Source organism: Schistocerca americana, chromosome X (assembly GCF_021461395.2).
Source record: "Schistocerca americana isolate TAMUIC-IGC-003095 chromosome X, iqSchAmer2.1, whole genome shotgun sequence".
In the NCBI taxonomy this organism is placed as follows: domain Eukaryota; kingdom Metazoa; phylum Arthropoda; class Insecta; order Orthoptera; family Acrididae; genus Schistocerca; species Schistocerca americana.
Window position 1 is genome coordinate 138541303 of NC_060130.1, and position 18140 is coordinate 138559442.

The following is an 18140-nucleotide window of genomic DNA, read 5'->3' on the forward strand; positions in this document are numbered from 1 at the left end:
CAACACTCCTGCGTAATGGGACAAAATAAGTAAAATTGTGGAAAACTCAGTAAAAAATCAGAAACGGATGAAAAATACGTAAAATTGAGGAAAATACAATAAATGCCTAAAACACAGTAATTACACATTTACCTAGCTCAAGTCTCTGCTGGTGCTACGTACCGGTAATACTTACAGCTATTAACAGACCTAGAATGACGTCACTCGTTATAAACAATCTCTCCTCATGTTATCCAGCTCCTCCGGAGTTCCTCCTGTTATAAAATGGGGAAAATAGTGAAAAATATACATATCTGCATGGGTGTGCTCTCTGCTGGTGTCACGTAATATTATTGTTAAACAGAATTCAAGTGACGTAATTGATCATAATCGTAGACACCCATTGCAACTTCTCTCTATGCTCCAGAGTGCCTCTAGTTATAAAATAGAAAAACGGGTGCAAAATATTTAGAATTGTGGAAAATATGGAAAAACGTAACAAACGAGAGTATATACATATATATCTGCTGGAGTCACTTTATATTCTTGTTAACAAAATAGCGACAACCCCTCCCTATGCTGTCCATCTCCGAAGTAACTCCTCCCATACAGGAGATGGTGTGAAGGTGGTGCACGACCCTCACTGGCCCAGAGGGGAGTGGTGGGGAGGTGGGGAGGTGTTGGAAGGGAGTGGCTGGTCATCAGTAATTCTATATAGCTGCTTCTGTATTTCTAATCGCCAACAATTGTGCTTAGTGTATCGCCTAAAAAAATAAAAAATCTTCCTACAAAGGATCGGTGGGATATCTAAATGATCAGATCCACCAGAGTGCCTCAGTGTAGTGTGTATAACGACCGTAAGCAACGTCAGATGTAGAGTGACCACTGTGAAGGGAACAGATGCCGCGTCATCCTGTGAGCCTGGGAAACAGCGCAGCTCACTCCTGTGTATAGAAGGCGCGAAAGAACGCACTCTCAAAATTACAGATCTATATCCTTACAAGGGAACCTCCCCATCGCACTCCCCTCAGATTTAGTTATAAGTTGGCACAGTGGATAGGCCTTGAAAAACTGAACACAGATCAATCGAGAAAACAGGAAGAAGTTGTGTGGAACCGTGAAAAAAATTAGTAAAATATACAAACTGAGTAGTCCATGGCAAGATAAAGCAACATCAAGAAGAACGTGAGTTCAGGAGCGCCGTGGTCCCGTGGTTAGCGTGAGTGGCTGCGAAACGAGAGGTCCTGGGTTCAAGTCTTCCCTCGACTGAAAATTTTACTTTATTTTCGCAAAGTTGTGATCTACCCGTTCGTTCATTGACGTCTCTGTTCACTGCAATAAGTTTAGTGTCTGTGTTTTGCGACCGCACCGCAAAACCGTGCGATTAGTAGACGAAAGGACGTGCCTCTCCAATGGGAACCGAAAACATTTGATCGCAAGGTCATAGATCAACCGATTCCTCCACGGGAATACACGTCTGATATATTCTGCACGACACTGGTGACGGCATGTGCGTCACATAACAGGAATATGTTGTCGACCCACCTAACTTGTACACTTAGCGAATGGGTAAAAAGATTCTTCTACCTTGCCCGATTTAGGTTTTCTTGTGGATGTGATAATCACTCCCAAAAAAGTGATGAAAACATAAGAGTTTGTCACAAACTGAAAATAAAAAATTAAACTTTTCACTCGAGGGAAGACTTGAACCTAGGACCTCTCGTTTCGTAGCTGCTCATGCTAACCACGGAACCACGGCACTGCTTGACTCCCAGTGTCCTTGATGTTGCCTATCTTCGCATGGACTACTCAGTTTGTATATTTTACTAATTTTTTCATAGTTCCACACAGCTTCTTCCTGTTTTCTCGATTGATCCGTGTTCAGTTTTTCAAGGCCTATCCACTGTGCCAACTTATAATTAAATCTGAGGGGGGTGCGATGGGGAGGTTCCCTTGTTAGTATCAGTTTGGTGCAGAATACTTGAACAGGTCCCGAGCTTGAAGATGATAAATTTCCTTAAGACGGAAAAGCTTCTGTCCACAAGTCAGCACCGATTCAGAAAGCATCGCTCATGCGAAGCTCAGCTTGCCCTTTTCTAGCGATATCCTGTGAACCACCGACAAAGGGCCACACGCAGATTCCATACTCCCAGATTTCCGGAAAGTGTTTGACATTGTGCCACATTGCAGACTATTAATGGAGGTGCGAGCATGTGGAATAGGCTCCCCGACACGAGAGAAGCTCGAAAACTTCTTAACTAATAGAATACAGTATGCTGTCCTCGACAGGGAGTGTTCACCAGAGATAACGATATCGTCAGGAGGGTTCCTAGCGAAGTGTGATTTTCTATGCACATAAATGTTCTGTTGGAGTGGGTGATCAGCAATGTGCAGCTGTTTGCTGATTACGCTGTGGTGTACGGGAAGGTGTCTTCGTTGAGTGATGTACGATAATACAAGATGACAGATTAAATTTCTAATCATACAGACTGTACAATGGACAGTGTATTCTTTTATTAGACACTGAGTCTGTGGATCCCAAAGAAGCAAAATCTACTAGATTTGTAGTTATGCGATGAATGGCAGCTGGCTCTAAATGTAAAAAAATATAAATTAATGCGGATGAGTAGGAACAACAATCCCATAATGTTCGAATACAGCATTAATAGTGTGCTGTTTCACACAGGAACGTCGATTATGTACCTAGGCGTAACACTGCAAAGGGATATCAAACGAAACGAGCACAGAAGGACGGTAGCAGGGAAGGCGGTAGATGACTTTGGTTTACTGGGAGAATTTTAGGTAATTGTAGATCATCTATCAGAGAGACCACATATGGAACACTACTTGTGTACTACTATAGTATTTTATCAAAGCAATTGACAGGTGGCGTCTTAGATTTGACGGACATGCAACTATTACGGAGATTCTTCATAAACTCAAATGGAAATCCCTGCAGGGAAGACTAGCTCATTTCGCAGAACACTACTGGGAAAATTTAGAACCGACATTTCGTTTAATGACTACGAAGATATGAGAAATTAGGGCTCGTACAGAAGAATAACGACAGTCTTTTTCTCCTCATTCTATCTGCGAGAGGACCAGGAAAGGAAATGTAAAAGGAACCCTCCACCGTGCACCTTCGGTGTCTTGTGGAGTGTATTTGATGTAGATATAAGCGTCTAACAAAGTTACGAAGAAACTTCATTGTGGGTCTCCACTGAGCCAGATGATTGGATCGTCCAATATCCAAGACCTGTGGGGCATTCGCCTGTGACAGTAGCCCTGGAAAGTGATGGCAGGTCCAATCTACGTCGTCTGACCACCACAAAGAAGGATCGCCGTATTGGCAGATACCTTCTTCGTACAGAACGAAGACTGGGTAGAGTCGTGATACTGGGAAACATTATGTGCTTGTTATTTATATGCTTATTATTTACACCCACAATCATTGCTGACATAAGTTCCACCTTCTCAGAGGAGTATGGAAAAATCTGCTGCTGGTCATTGTCTGCAGTCTGGTAAATGAACAGCTATAATTTTCTGTAACAAGGGAGTAGTGGCCTGACTGACTTGTTGCACAGGTAGAGAGCAACTTTTGCCTTCGTGGTAACGAAAGGAACCATCCCAACCCACTGTATTGTGTCTCGTGGAGAACACCTTGTACCACTCGCAAAAATAGATCGATGGATAAAAACCACTGTGTTTATGCCTCAGCACGGGCCCAAAATCCTTTTACCTTACACAAAATGTACGTAGTCAGCTGCGAATGTAACTTTGTATAAATTTTCTCGAAAAGAACGTATTTTTCCATGGATTCGGGTTTGAGTTCACATGCCGGTCGAACCTGCTGCCAACAGATGTAGTATTAAGTGGTCGACTCAAAGAAAGCCTTGTACAATGTTACCCATTAGTGTCTAAGAAGTGCGTTAACATTATCTTCACTATTCCACAAGCAACTAAAGATTTTTTAGTGTTACCAATGTGCAGACAGCAACTTTACAAAACGCAAAGTAACAAAATTTACTTCTGACAAAATAAACACCGAGTAAATAATCGTTTCCAGTTTCCTTTCGACGGTTTTCTTAGCCAATAAGCGCATCGTGCTCGCAATACGGATACCGTCGATTGTGCAGATAAACATGTTGATACTTCCTCCAGCTAGACAGTTACCAAATACGCTAGACGTAGGCTTTGCCTTCCTCCATTAGGAGTGACCGTGGCAGAGAACGCACTTTCGCGATCGCACTTTTTCTCGCGGGAACCGGGACTAGATGGCGGTGATTCTACACGAAGAACACTACAGTCATGGGATCGTGATGTGCACACATACAGATGGCGGTAATATCGCGTACACAAGGTGTAAAAGGGCAGTACATTAGCGGAGCTGCCATTTTTACTCGGGACATTCACGTGAAAAGGTTTCCGACGGGAATTAAACTTCGAACACGAAATGATAGTTGGAGCTAGACGCAAGGGACATTCCGTTCAACGCAGTGGGCAGCGGCGTTTCCGTAGAGATGTCAGTGCTAATCGATAACACTGTGTGAAGTAATCGCAGAAATCAATATGGAACGAATGACGTTAGGAAAGTGTGGTGAAATTTGGCGTTAGACGACTGTGGCAGCAGACGAGCGACGCGAGTGTCTTTACTGACAGCAGGACAGCGCCTGCAGCATCTCTCCTGAGCTCGTGCTTATATCGGTTGGGCCCTACACGACTGGAAAATCATGTCATCAGATGATGCTCCCACACAACAATGGATTTTTTATGGATAATAATGTCCCATTCACCGGGTCACAATTGTTTGCAATTTGTTTGAAGAACATTCCGGACAATTCGGGCGAATGATTTCGCCATCCAGATCGTCCTACATGAATTCCATATGACATTTATGGGACATAATCGAGAGGTCAGTTCGTGCACAAAATCCTGCACCGGCAACACTTTCGATTTTAATGACGGCTGTAGACACAGCATGGCTCAGTATTTCTGCAGGGACTTCCAACGACTTGTTGAGCCCATGCCACATCCGGTTGCTGCACTATTTTGAGATGTTTAGTAACAAAGTTATCATAAATATTATAAATTTGTGTACATCATCTCCTGAATTACTGGATGGATCTGAACCTCACATGGTACATATATCACTTATGTCTGGAAAGAATCGCTTTGGGGGTAAGAAGCGCCTACCTATGAGGCGGTTGGGGATGAAAAAGTGTAATCCATTTCCATACGTTATTCATCCAGTGTTTGAAAGTGAGAGCACTTAGCCACTTGCAACGTCCTTTATCCATACTTTGAAACCTTTTCGAAACACTTTGACGATAATACCTTCCCTCGCCTCCCACAAAATGATGGAAGAAGAAAGTTTATCGCCTAATACCTTTTACCTTTTCACTGTTCATGCAGTAAAAATGCCGCATTAGGCATACAGTTTTAATTTATCACTTCTTTACTACTAATTCTATTACCAACACACTTCGCAGAGTCCACATATGCCCCTGAATGTACGTGCAAAATTATTTAATCGGTGAGACATAGTTCAGATGTCACAAACATCGAGCTGCTCCTAAATCCCTGAATCGATTTGAGGCAAACTTTGTTCTCATGCTACTATTAGGAACGAAATATTATGGGGGAGGGAGGGGAATGAGCCACAAACTTCCTGTTGGCATAGGAGTGATGGAAAGAAGTGTAGCGGAGGCGGCGGTGGACAAGGGGGGAGCAGGAGATGGGCACAAATAGGAGGAGGAGGAGGAGGAGGAGGAGGAGGAGGAGAAGATCGACAGATGAGAGCAGGAGAGAAGAGAGTGACGCACGCACGCGCGCGCACACACACACACACAGAAACACACACACACACACACACACACACACACACACACACACACACACACACACACACCCGCGCGCGCGAACGAGAGAGACGGGGAGGAGGCGGAAATGTACGGAGAGACGGGGAAGGAACGGATGGACTAATAGAAGACAGGAACAAATTCATACCTGGATAACACTGAGTACTCAGCTACTAGTCAAATGAAAACGAGGCAGATGTAAGGAAAATAATAAATACTGAAGTTGCCTACGGAAACATGATTGTACCCACGCGTGCATCTAGTGATCTCATTTGACTGTCCCATCCACATATATGGTCTGATTCGGTAATGACTTGCTCGACAAGTACAAATTATGTTCTCGTGACCCTAGCGCATTGCAGAAATTAATACCTGAAGGTTAACTACTCCCGTCAAACGACGGTTCTTAGTGGAAAGTTTTCTACAAGTTTTTTTGACAAGCTTCTTGTGTGTTTTCGAGGGAGCTCAAATCGAATTTTCAAATTCGTGCCAAAATTTCTGCCTGCAAATTGGTCAAAAATGGAAAGGGGGCAAAAATGGAAAGATAACGAAAAAGTGGGACTTTCTTGGGTCTACATTATAACTCGGAAATGGCGCAATTTTCGGCAAGGCTGACTTTATGAAAATAAAGAGGATAATAATCCCACAAAACACCTGTAACATTTTTCGTCAGACCAATCGTATGCTGTGCAGCATTCGTTGAAATTAGCCTAAGTTCGGGCGCCACCACCAAAACTCAAATCCTCATCCCTCAGTATGCGATGATGCTCATTCAAACGGCAAAATGCCTGCTTACATCACTCCTAAATTTGGAAGGTATTGAAGAAACTTATGTAAATGGCGTAACAATTCCGCTTGACATAAGCATTTGGGGGTGGTGGTGGTGGTAATAATAATAATTAGAACACACAGTGACACACATGTTAGATATAGAAGAAAAATTTCAGCTGACATATATAGAATACAAAGAACAGATACAGACATTAGACCATTGTTGCATAGACTACCAAATAACCCACAAGTCGAAACAACAATAAAAACTATCAACACAATCATACACAACAAAATAAATGAAAATACAACTATGGAAGAGTTACAAATACTGGTTTATATAGGAGCACTCACTACACTAAATATACACACAAGGCGGAGATCAGAACCAACCAACACACAGAAGAAACCCACAAAACCAGCATGGCAACACAGGCTACAGATCAGAATAGAAAAACTAAGAAGAGACATCGGACAGCTAACACAATTTATAAGAAATCAAATATCAGACAAAAAACGAAAATGGTTAGGTAAAATCTCACAACAAGAAGCGATAGAGCAATTAGATGAAAACAAGCAAAAATTACAAGCATTGGCCAAACGACTTATAAGATACAAAAAAAGTGAAAATAGAAGGAAACAAAACCAAACATTCAACACAAACCAAAAGAAATTTTATCAGACAATAGATAACACACACATTAAAATAGACAACCCACCAAACATAACAGACATGGAACACTTCTGGAGCAACATATGGTCAAACCTGGTACAACATAACAGACATGCACGGTGGATACAAGCAGAAACAGACACATACAAGATGATACCACAAATGCCTGAAGTGGTAATTTTGCAACACGAAGTCACACGAGCAATTAATTCTACCCACAATTGGAAAGCTCCTGGAAAAGATGAAATAGCAAATTTCTGGCTAAAGAAGTTCACCTCAACACATTCACATCTAACTAAATTATTTAACAGTTACATTGCAGACCCATACACATTCCCTGATACGCTTACACATGGAATAACTTATCTGAAACCTAAAGATCAAGCAGACACAGCAAACCCAGCTAAATATTGCCCCATAACATTCCTACCAACAATATACAAAATATTAACTTCAGTCATTACACAGAAATTAACGACACATACAACACAGAACAAAATTATAAATGAAGAACAAAAAGGCTGTTGCAAAGGAGCACGAGGGTGTGTGTGTGTGTGTGTGTGTGTGTGTGTGTGTGAAATCTTATGGGACTTAACTGCTAAGGTCATCAGTCCCTAAGTTTACACACTACTTACCCTAAATTATCCTAAGGACAAACACACACAACCATGCCCAAGGGAGGACTCGAACCTCCGCCGGGATCAGCCGCACAGACCATGACTGCAGCGCACTAGACCGGCACGAGGATGTAAAGAGCAAATGATAATAGATGCAGAGGTGACATATCAAGCTAAAACTAAACAAAGGTCACTACACTACGCATACATTGATTACCAAAAAGCTTTTGATAGTGTACCCCACTCATGGTTACTACAAATATTGGAAATATACAAAGTAGATCCTAAATTGATACAGTTCCTAAACATAGTAATGAAAAATTGTAAAACCACACTCAACATCCAAACAAATTCAAATAATGTCACATCACAGCAAATACAGATTAAGGATGGAATATACCAAGCAGACTCATCAAGTCCTTTCTGGTTCTGCCTTGCTCTGAACCCACTATACAACATGCTAAATAATACGAATTATGGATACAATATTGCTGGAACATACCAACACAAAATCACACACTTGCTATACATGGATGATCTAAAACTACTGGCAGCAACAAATCAACAACTCAACCAATTACTAAAGATAACCAAAGTATTCAGCAATGATATAAATATGGCTTTTGGAACAGACAAATGTAAGGAAAATAGCATAGTCAAGGGAAAACACACTAAACAAGAAGATTACATATTGGATAACCACAGCGACTGCATAGAAGCGATGGAAAAAGCAGATGCCTATAAGTATCTAGGGTACAGACAAAAAATAGGAATAGATAATACAAATATTAAAGAAGAACTAAAAGAAAAATACAAAGACTAACAAAAATACTGGAAACAGAATTGACAGCAAGAAACAAGACAAAAGCTATAAATACTTATGCTATACCAATATTGACCTACTCATTTGGAATAGTGAAATGGGGTAACACAGACCTAGAAGCACTCAATACAGTTACACGATCACAATGCCACAAATATAGAATACATCACATACATTCAGCAACAGAAAGATTCACATTAAGCAGAAAGGAAGGAGGAAGGGGATTTATCGACAAAAAACCTACATTATGGACAGGTAGACAATTTAAGAAAATTCTTTCTAGAATGAGCAGAAACTAGCAAAATACACAAAGCAATCACTCACTCATATAAATACATCGGTTACACCTCTGCAATTACATAACCACTTCTACAACCCTGTAGATCACATAACATCAACAGATACGAAGAAAGTAAATTGGAAAAAGAAAACACTTCATGGCAAGCACCCGTATCATCTAACACAGCCACACATCGATCAAGTCGCATCCAACACATGGCTAACAAAAGGCAATATATACAGTGAGACGGAAGGATTCATGATTGCAATACAGGATCAAACAATAAACACCAGATATTACAGCAAGCATATTATTAAACATCCCAATACCACAACAGATAAATGCAGACTTTGCAAACAACAAATAGAAACAGTAGATCACATCACAAGCAGATGAACAATACTAGCAAATACAGAATACCCCAGAAGACATGACAATGTCGCAAAAATAATACATCAACAGCTTGCCTTACAACATAAACTAATAAAACAACATGTTCCCACATACAAGTATGCACCACAAAATGTACTGGAGAATGATGAATACAAATTATACTGGAACAGAACCATTATAACAGATAAAACACCACCACATAACAAACCTGACATCATACTCACCAATAAAAGAAGAAATCAACACATCTAATCGAAATATCCATACCCAATACAACAAATATACAGAATAAAACAAGAGAAAAAATTGAAAAATGCGTCCAACTGGCTGAGGAAGTCAAGGACATGTGGCATCAGGATAAAGTTGACATTATACCAATTATACTATCAACTACACGAGTCATACCACACAATATCCACCAGTACATCAACGCAATTCAGGTACATCCAAACTTGTATATACAACTACAGTAATCTGTAATTATTGATACATGTTCAATTACCCGAAAGTTCCTAAATGCAATGTAACATATACCATACAGTTGTGTGTTTTCCCTTGACTATGCTATTTTTCTTACATTTGTCTGTTCCAAAAGCCATATTTATATCATTGCTAAATACTTCGGTTATCTTTAGTAATTGGTTGAGTTGTTGATTTGTTGCTGCCAGTAGTTTTAGATCATCCATGTATAGCAGATGTGTGATTTTGTGTGGGTATGTTCCAGTAATATTTCATTACTATGTTTAGGAACTGTATCAATTTAGGATCTACTTTGTATATTTCCAATATTTGTAGTAACCATGACTGGGGTACACTATCAAAAGCTTTTTTGTAATCAATGTACACATAGTGTAGCGACCTTTGTTTAGTTTTAGCTTGGTATGTCACCTCTGCATCTATTATCAGTTGCTCTTTACATCCTCATGCTCCTTTGCAACAGCCTTTTTGTTCTTCATTTATAATTTTGTTCTGTGTTGTATGTGTCGTTAATTTCTGTGTAATGACTGAAGTTTATATTTTGTATATTGTTGGTAGGCATGTTATGGGGTGATATTTAGCTGGGTTTGCTGTGTCTGCTTAATCTTTAGGTTTCAGAAAGTTATTCCATGTGTAAGTGTATCAGGGAATGTGTATGGGTCTGCAATGTAACTGTTAAATAATTTAGTTAGATGTGAATGTGTTGAGGTGAACTTCTTTAGCCAGAAATTTGGTATTTTATCTTTTCCGGTGGCTTTCCAATTGTGAGTAGAATTAATTGCTTGGGTGACTTCATGCTGCAAAATTATCACTTCAGGCATCCGCGGTATCATCTTGTATGTGTCTGTTTCTGCTTGTATCCACCGTGCATGCCTGTTATGTTGTACTGGGATTGACCATATGTTGCTCCAGAAGTGTTCCATGTCTGTTATGCTTGGTGGATTGTATATTTTAATGTGTGTTATCTATTGTCTGATAAAATTTCTTTTGGTTTGTGTTGAATGTTTGATTTTGTTTCCTTCTATTTTCACTTTTTCTGTATCTTCTAAGTCGTTTGGCCAATGCTTGTAATTTCTGCTTCTTTTCATCTAATTGCTCCATCACTTCTTGTTGTGAGATTTTACCTAACCTTTTTCGTTTTTTTCTGACATTTCATTTCTTATAAATTGTGTTAGCTGTCCAAAGTCTTTTCTCAGTTCTATTCTGATCTGTAGCCTGTGTTGCCATGCTGGTGTTGCGGGTTTCTTCTGTGTGTTGGTTGGTTCTGATCTCTGCCTAGTGTGTATATTTAGTGTAGTGAGTGCTCCTATATAAACTAGTAGTTGTAACTCTTCCATAGTTGTATTTTCATTTATTTTGTTGTGTATGATTGTGTTGATAGTTTTTATTGTTGTTTCGACTTGTGGGTTATTTGGCGGTCTATGCAAGAATGGTCTAATGTCTGTATTTGTGTCTTTGTATTCTATATATGTCAGCTGAAATTTTTCTTCTATATTTAACGTGTGTGTCACTTCGTGTTCTATTTGTGCTTGTTCTGGTGGCTGTCTTAAGATTTCGTTTTCCTCTGATTGTTTAATTGATGCGTGTTGTTCTTTGTTTGTTTGCTCTGGGATGTTTGAGTCCATTACTGTATTTTCTTCTTCTTCTGATTGCACATTATTTTGTTCCAGTATTTGTTGTACTTGTTGTTTGATGTTTTCTAATTCTGACTGGGGTATCCTGTTATTTTTGATTATTACACGGATCTGATCAGCTAGTCGTCGTTCTGTTGAAAATTTTAATTCTGGGTATCTGGTAATAAATGTTGTGTATACTTGTGATCTGTATCCAGTTGTGTTGGTTCCTAGGTTTGTTGCTTGGTAATAACAGAACATGAGGTGTCGATTAACTTCATCTGACCATCTCATCCTCTGCCTTTGTTTTCCTTCCAGGGTGGTTGCAGAAAGCATATCCTGCAAAACACCTCTATTTGGATTTGAATCATTTTCCAGTTGGCTAGCAGTGTCGTTACCATTGTGGGCGGGCATAGGGTTCAAGCGTCGTCCCCGACCATGACGGCACTTGTCCGAGGCTTCTTTAGTTCTGTCCTGAATGAACCAATCACACTAAAAGGGGGGGTTAGCCCTGTTAGTGGTTTGTTCTTTTCGTCGCCTTTTACGACTGGCAGAACATACCAGAGGCCTATTCTTTTCCCGGGCCTCCACAGGAATTATCTGATATGGTATGAAGTTAATCATCAATTATTATTATTATTATTATTATTATTATTATATTTTATTATTAATGTAATTATTACGAAGAAATTTTGAAGTAGTTTCATCCTCTTAGCACACCACTACCTCCCTATATATTTGATTCATCTGTAAAAATCAGAATATAAATGGGTGCTACAGCTAAGGAATATTATTGATGATTAACTTCATATCATATCAGATAATGGGTAAATTATTGATCTATTACAATAAAATGTAGCTGAAACCAATGTACAATGTTTGCTACAATAATGAGGTGGTCAGATTTCACAACGGGAAATTATATCAACAAGGTGAAATATGGCCTACCCTCTACTTCCAACACGACTTTTCTAAGTTTTCCAAATACAGGTGGCTGACATTCTCGCGCACTATATTGCAGTTTATGCGCAGCCTCGGGCAGGGAGGCCTGTTTTTCGGCAGCTACAACAATGCTGCATTTACTTGCGATGTGGTCGTCAGTCCACGGACTGGTTTGATGCAGCACTCCATGCTACTCTACCTTTTGCAGGCCTCGTCGTCTCAGTAACTTCTGCAACCTACTTCCTTCTGAATGTGCTTACTGTGTTGATCTCTTGGTCTCCATCTACAATTTTTAACCTCCCCCCCCCCACCCCCACTTCCTTAGAGTACTTAATTAGCGATCCCTTGATGTCTCAGAATGTGTCGTATCAACCAATCCCTTGAGGAGGTGGAGCAACAAGACACGTAGCAAGTACTGTCAACATTTGCACTATCGAGTAGATATTTTAGGGGATAGAAAAATGGAAGCTTTGCATGATTGGCTTGGAGTCCCTGAAGTTGGGTGATCAAACGCCTGGTGCACATCTTTCAACTGGACGCCGATTCGGCGACTTGCATGTCCTTCATCCACTCGAAATAATCCTACCTATAGTTTTAACGTGCAATTCCAACCACTTGTCGTTCCTAGTACAGGCAAAGAATTTAAAGATGTGGCCTGGATCATTCAGTTTCCAGGCAAGCGCTTTACTACTAGGTAACCGAGCCTGACCATTTCAGAGCAATACAGATACTAGGATAAATGAGGGCAGGAAATCAAACTAATGCTGTTACTCTGTAACGAGCCACAAGAGACCACGAGTCCTTTACGCCAAAATACACAGACAGTATACCTAATCTCGAAATTTTGCCGTGCTTTGGGTTCAAGTGTACACGACACCTAATATGTAAATATGGTTGACACAAGGGCAATGTGGTAACAGTGAATAATATGCATCAGCGCTATTAAGTGGGCGTTTTCACTTTAGAGTTGCACGCATACCGAAATCACAATCGTTAAGTAAACTTAACGATTCTAGGGGAGGGTGTTTCTGAAAATACTGTAGGTCTAGTGAAGTAAACAGAATACGTTGAAATTGGTTGTATGCAACAACAATCGTCTGTATACACTTTTTTCTGTCGTGTCGGATTCTTGATTAATCTGTCGGATTCTTGATTAATCGTCCTGTGTCAGAGGAGAGCGGATAAACGTACCTCAAAGCGTGGCCTGTACTTAAAGTTTTGTCGTCAGTCTTGTATGATCATACGAAACTGGCAAGACTGACACAAATCGCGGATCTACACTAGTAAAACTTCCGCTCAGTCACTCCGACGTCTACACGTCGTTCACGATGCTCTTGGGATTGGTTATTCAAGGGAGACTTTATCTCGTGTCAATTTTCTCCGAAAACGACAGCACGAACCAGATTACTTAATCTACGCAGGGACACAGAAACAAAGCCTGTAACACGAGAAACTGAAAAAGAAGGTAGTGTCATGATTGTGGCTACTGGTCCTCATGAGATCATCGCAATGTTAAGGTTTTTACTGACTGGCAGGAGCTACAACTACCTTTAATTGCCTCGTTTTGTATAACGTACGCCATAAATAATGGTTGTTGGTCAGGAAAATGAGAAGCGATTTTTATTACTTCTTGTCAGAATCTTCGATGTCCGACCGTGATCTTCGGCATTCAGCTCCTTTATTCCTTCACGATCTACTTCCTTGTACTTATAAACCAAAGTGGCGTGTGCCTGGTTTTTCTCGTCTCGGTTGCTGTAATCCTTACATTTCACTTGCCATAAGCAAAGAAAACTTTGGTATAGCTCAATGAACTCCGTGAAAAATTCGTGAGTCCGCTGTCTGAATTTCACTATTTTCTTTCGCCACTACACGTTCTAAATTGAGAATTGGAACCTCTAGCGTCACAGGGAGTAGTCTGGTAGCACAGCTAAGTTTGAGCGATAAGACTGACGGGCGTCAACATGCACACATTTGTCGGCAGTTTTGTGTGTGTACAAAGCTCGCCATCAGTCAAACTTTATTCAGTCCATACAAACAAGGCTGTCGAACTTCCGTTCACAAGTAACGTTTTTTATTTGACAAATCTGGCACGATCGTACGAGACTGACGACAAAACGTTACGTGTATACCAGGCTTAAGAGTTTCTTCCGAATGATCAATTTGTCGACAAATCTCACGCTTACAACTATTGTGACCTGCTGTTGCGTTTCCGGTAGTTATTCTACTGAGTTATGTCTCAATCTTAGCTTGATCGTTCATGTCAGACTGGGCGATTCACAAATTGTAGTACCCACTAGGTGCTACACGCAGTCTAGTGTCGTGTCATCTTTTAACAAGCATCTGTCATTCTTACGCCGCACCACACAGTGCACTTAATGTTGGAATGTCTCCCGCATTCAAATCGCGAAGCCACTGTCGATGCCGAAATACACTCGCTGTGTGTTGTGTATCTTAGACACGACTTATCTCCCCGCTAAGGCTACGCGACTGAACTGATACAGCTATCACCACAGAAAGCAAGATACGAAAGCCCACTATAACCGCCACGCGTAATACAATGTGTTTCTGTAGTTTAGACCGTTAGTTTCTGACTTGCCAGTAGTTCCTGTATCGGAAACTAGTGCCGCAATGAGGCCCGCAGGGATTTAATACACAAATCCGTTTAAATTACATGTTCATCCATACTGCAACGAAACAGCCATTAGTTTATTCCACCGAGGGTTTTTTCCGTAACTTTCTTGTGAATAAGGTAGCAGTCCAGTGCAATCCGTAAGATTATATAAAGTGCTGTATCTCGTTTGCTGCAATCTATGAGCAAATCACATGCCAGTAGTATTCAACGACTCTTTGGACACTGGGTTTCCTCGCCGGATTTTCAAACGCATTTGGGAAGCAGTGAGGGTATGCAGGGTCTGGTTAGCGCGAACAGAAATGAATGGGAGAGGGCGAGCGCTCTCTCCCCCCCCCCCCCCCCCTAAGAGTACACGAGAAAAAGGTACTGAATTTCAAGTGGAGTTGGTGTTTATGACCATACTGTCTCGTTACACTTTGCTACGTGTGTGCAACTTTATCTAGAGGAATTATATGGATTTACACGAAAATCAGCGTGTTGGGTGGTGCATGCTGCTTTTAAATTGTGAACCCCTGCCCTGCTACGATTTTTTTCGAGGTAAACATCCGACAGGCGGGAGAGGGGGTCGCTTACTGTGGCTGGAACACAGATTCTTTTGTACCACATCCTTCCCTTTGTGAAGCCGGCTGAAACTACCTTTGCTGAACAATGAGACCTTCGTCCAAGCAAATATAGCACACAGACGGGTAGGCGAATAATTTGTTAGATCGACTGTTACAAGGAATCAAAATCGATAGACCTACAACGAAAGTAGGTGATTACTTCTTTCGTAACATTAGCAAATGACAAATTTTTGCGTTTATTAGAGTTTTAACACTAAAGCAGCGTACCGTGAGTAGCAAGACAGCAAAAAAGTGACGCTGAGCAGGACGACACGATCAATACACCAGCCTCCCCTCCACTTCGCTTCGCTTCGCACATCGACCCGACCCACGCAGAAAGCCCCTACTACTTACAGGGACCAAACACTTAACGGTACAGCCAGAAAGTCTCGCACGCCCAGTAGAATGTTTTCCATTTACTGAACATTTTCATGATCAGTTCTCAAAAGCATGTTTGAGCAGTCCTGCTATTCTATTATGTACACGGCAATCTTCGCTGTGCAACTGTAGAAACGTTCATTTAGTCTGATTTGCAGAATCGCATGAAATTTCTGACATCCTCGCATCACAAAGCTTACGTTAATTATCAAAATGGTCACAACTCCTAACTACGTTGTCGGTAGTAAGCGGTCAGGACTGACACTAAGCTCAAAGACTATAGAAGGAAAGCTTGCATGACATTTCTTCGAACATATACCTATCAAGTATACGCGGCAGCATAAGACATTCGTCAGGAGTACGTCGGCGCACGAGTACAACGCCTGATGTTTGATCCTCCTTTGAGCTTAACATTCCATCAATGTGAAACGCTGGTACACAAGACTTAGCACCAACTTCGATTAACTGGTGGCTGGTTTACTTTTTAAAAAAAAAAAAACCAAGTAGGTAAACCAGTTGGTAGACTTTTCATCAGTAGGATACTGGGAAAATGCTGCCAGCCTGCAAAGGATGTTCCTTAAGAAACAGCCGACCCACCTTAGAAAACTGCTGAAGTGTATGCTCCATACCGAACAGGCGATACTGAACGTATACAAAGGAGGGCAGTGCGATGCGCAGAGTATTAATGAACATAAAGTGCAATAGCGTCACACTGCGTCTGAAGGAATTCCATAACTCTTAAACGTTTCATTTTCTTACAAAACGCTTACAACTGTATCACCAACCAAAAATACCCGTATGAGATCCAATTTAGGTACACGCAGGAAAACTTAACAACCATATGTACTCGCAATTGTGTCTGTAGGTATGGAGTATCATTCATGAAAATGAAATACGACAATGAGTTTGTAAATGTATCAGCTACTGCGTCATAGCATGACGTCTCTATGGCTATGTCAATGTCGAGTGATAACTGATCCTCCCATTCTCTAGTAGAATTAAAAAAAAAAAGAAAGTCAACGTCATGCATACCAATCAGCAACGGTGTGGTGCGTGCTAGAAACAAATGTGAAAGGTAACAAACAAGGAGCGAAGCACTCAAGTGGTACTTTTAAGTGTGTGCGGGCTTATTGTTCTCGCGCGGGGCTATGAGATAATGAGACAGACTGATCTGACTTTCATGTAATATTAGGGTTGTCATCCATGTCCCAGTGTAGCTCCTTTCGCACAGACATGAAATTAATGAAACAAATGAAGGCTCTTCTGAACGCCTATGAACTAAAGACCCGGCAATAAACACTCATTTCCCCCCTTTTTATCGCCTGAAGAAGGGATCCATTGTTCAATAGCACAGTGAACTAGCTACAGGCTTTTATACTTCATTAGTTCATGGTGGCAACTTTCTGAGCAAGCTTGCCGATGAGCCGTGAGCAAAGGTAACGACAATCGAGACAAAAAGCACTAGGTTTTTCCGTATTGTGCAGTGACATGTGTAGACATGTAATTACTCAAACACAAAACAATTGACTGCCAGTTCTACTTTGTCAAAGTAGTATGAGATCTATAGATCCAGGAAGGCAGATATTTAAATATATACGTACAGCTATGTATGTAGGCAACTGTGATGCTAAATGTACTGAAAATATGGAAGCATTTCATCTACCACTACCGCTGGCTGCATCTCTAGAAGCAGTTGCGTCAATAATTATGATAGTTTCCTTCTGGAGTTTAACTTTGACGAGTGATCAAGTACTGGACGTACTTTCACGTTTCGTTGTGCAGTTAAACTTACGAGCAAGAGGCCTATTCTATGGCATGAGGGTTCAAGAGCAGATATATGTTTCAGAAGAATATCATAAAAACGTTTATCTCATTAGATACACGGGAGAAAGCGAAATATGAAGCAATGTAGGCGCAAATTCTCATTTCGGTACAGGTAACTGTACCCGTCAGTCACCTGTACCACGCCCAAATTTGCGACAACAAATATGGCTGCTTTAAATTTCCTCTGCTGTTTACACAAACGTTTCCCATAATTCTGTACCACCAACACGAAAAAATCTGTATTACATATTCGGCTTCCAAGCACAATGCAGAAATTC

The 18140-nt window shown here is 40.8% G+C and overlaps 1 protein-coding gene across 6 annotated transcripts in view; it reads right to left on the reverse strand.

The window, feature by feature from the left end:
* The window catches only part of LOC124554929 (polyhomeotic-proximal chromatin protein), a 313908-nt gene that overhangs the window by 101230 nt on the left and 194538 nt on the right, over window positions 1-18140 (reverse strand). The window lies entirely within an intron of this gene.